Genomic DNA, 2,480 nt, shown 5'->3' with positions numbered 1-2,480 from the left:
TAATAAGTCCAATATTATCTGAAATACGTAGTGCATCACTAACTCAAGGCATTTTTCCAGAAAGACTGAAATATGCTATTGTTAAACCACTATTTAAGAAAGGTGATTAAAGAGATATCAATAATTACCGATCTGTTTCACTGCTGACATTATTCTCCAAAATTTTTGAGAAGTTGATATACTCTATAATAGTACCTCACCTTAGGAACAATAGTATAATTAGCAATTTATAATTTGGGTTGAAACTTCCTGGCAGATTAAAACTGTGTGCCCGACCGAGACTCGAACTCGGGACCTTTGCCTTACGCGGGCAAGTGCTCTACCAACTGAGCTACCGAAGCACGACTAACGCCCGGTCTCACAGCTTCACTTCTGCCAGTATCTCGTCTCCTATAATTTGGGTTACAGAGGGATTGCTGCACTGAGAATGCCATTAACACGTTCACCCACCCGACTTTACGAGCATTAAATAATGAAACAGCCCCAGTTGACATTTTCTGCGACCTCTGCAGGCATTTGACCGAGTAAATCACAGAATTATCCTAGAGAAATTGAAGTTTTATGGGTCTGATGGTCAATCCGACCAATAGATAATGCCATATCTAAGCAAAAGAATTGCAGAATGTAGTACTTAGTAATTCAAGCAATATAGTTCAGACACGTAATTCTGACTGCGGAGTAACACAAGTACGGGGTTCCCCAAGGTTCAATCTTAGGTTCGCTACTGTTCATGATATATGTAAACGACGGTCCGTCCGGTACATAACAAGCAGAATTAATTCTTTTTGCAGATGACAGTAGTATTGTAATCAATTCGAGCGTACCTACAGAAACGGAAGCAATGGTAAACAAAGTTCTGAAAAGTATCGTTGACAGGTTTTCTGCAAATGGTATCACCCTCAATTTTAAAAAGATACGACATATTCAGTTCTGCACATTCAGAGGTACTACGCCAATGGTAAATGTAACACACAGTGAGGATATAAAAAATAGGGTGTGAACTTCAACATTTTTAGGGACCCATACTGATGAGAATTTGAAATGGAAAAAACACGGAATGAAATTTTCACTTTACAGCGGAGTGTGCTCTCAAACGTTCCTGACAGATTGAAACTGTGTATTGGGCAGAGACTGGAACTCGGGACCGTCGTCTTTCCCCTGAGCTAGCCAAGCACGACTCGTAGACCCGTCCTCACAGCTTTACTTCCGTCAGTACCTCGTCTCCTACCTTCCAAACTTCACAGAAGCTCTCCTGCAAAGCTTGTAAAATGGTTCAAATGACTCTGAGCACTATGGGACTCAACTGCTGAGGTCATAACCTAAGGACATCACAAACATCCACGCCCGAGGCAGGATTCGAACCTGCGACCGTAGCGGTCTTGCGGTTCCAGACTGCAGCGCCTTTAACCGCACGGCCACTTCGTGCAAAGCTTGCAAAACTAGCACTCCTGGAAGAAAGGATATTTCGTAGAAATGGCTTAGCCACAGCCTGGGGGATGTTTCCAGAATGACATTTTCACTCTGCATCGGAGTGTGCGCTGATATGAAACTTTCCTCTCAGTGTGTGCCGGACGCAGACTCGAACTCGGGACCTATGCCTTTCGCGGATAAGTGTTCTACCATCTGAGCTGCCCAAGCACTACTCTCGACGCGTCCTCACAGCTTTAATTCCGCCAGCATGTTTTGGAACTCCTAAAACAACTTAGTTGAGCCACATTTGCGTTTAGAGCCATTGCAAATCTTGGGGAAAGACAAACCAGTAAACTGACATATTTTGCAAATTTTCATTAAATAATTCTTTCTGGAATAACGTTCTGCGGTAATTCATATTTATGAAAGAAAGTTTTCATTTGGCAAAAAGTTCTGTAAGATTAATATCTAGTCGCTCCCACGATCATCTTGAAGACATCTATTTAAGAACTTTGGCATTCTCACTAGTACTTCAGTACGTATATTCCTTCGTGAAGTTTGATGTAAATAGTACACTACATTTCAAAAGAAACAATAGGGTACACAATTACAATGCCAGAAGGAAAAATTACATTCAGTACTACATATCAAGATTCTCTTTAGCACAAAAAGAGGTCACAGTAATGTAACAAAAGTTTTTGATCACTTACTCAGTGATATAAAATGTCTGACAGACAGGAAACTAAGATTTCATAATAAGTTGAGAAAGTTTCTCCTTGGCAACCTGTTCCGTTCAGTAGAAGAATTTCTCATACTGCACTACGCAACGTTTAAAAGGTGGTGGGTAGAAATTACTTACTCACATCGGTGTATCATTTTTTCCTTTTCGTAAAAAAAAGAAAAACGCTTAGAAATCTTCAGAATGTAACCGTATGTACAAATTAATTTGCGATGTGAATGTAAATTCACTCGTTCCATATCATCATGAATTATAGTGCCAAATCATCTATGGATCACGTAACTAAGTAACTAACTTACTAGGACATTTTGCTAAAGTGTCGCCTTGCACT

General features: G+C 40.3%; 1 non-coding gene across 1 annotated transcript; it reads right to left on the bottom strand.

Moving 5' to 3' along the window:
* Window positions 1–267: 267 nt before the first annotated feature.
* Trnat-cgu (transfer RNA threonine (anticodon CGU)) lies at window positions 268–342 on the bottom strand. Its single transcript has one exon. It is a non-coding gene; the product is annotated as a tRNA-Thr (tRNA).
* Window positions 343–2,480: the final 2,138 nt, after the last annotated feature.

The sequence above is a fragment of the Schistocerca nitens genome, chromosome 8 (genome assembly GCF_023898315.1).
Source record: "Schistocerca nitens isolate TAMUIC-IGC-003100 chromosome 8, iqSchNite1.1, whole genome shotgun sequence".
Lineage (NCBI taxonomy): Eukaryota > Metazoa > Arthropoda > Insecta > Orthoptera > Acrididae > Schistocerca > Schistocerca nitens.
The sequence above is the reverse complement of the archived record's forward strand: the minus strand, read 5'-3'. Positions and strand labels throughout refer to the sequence as shown.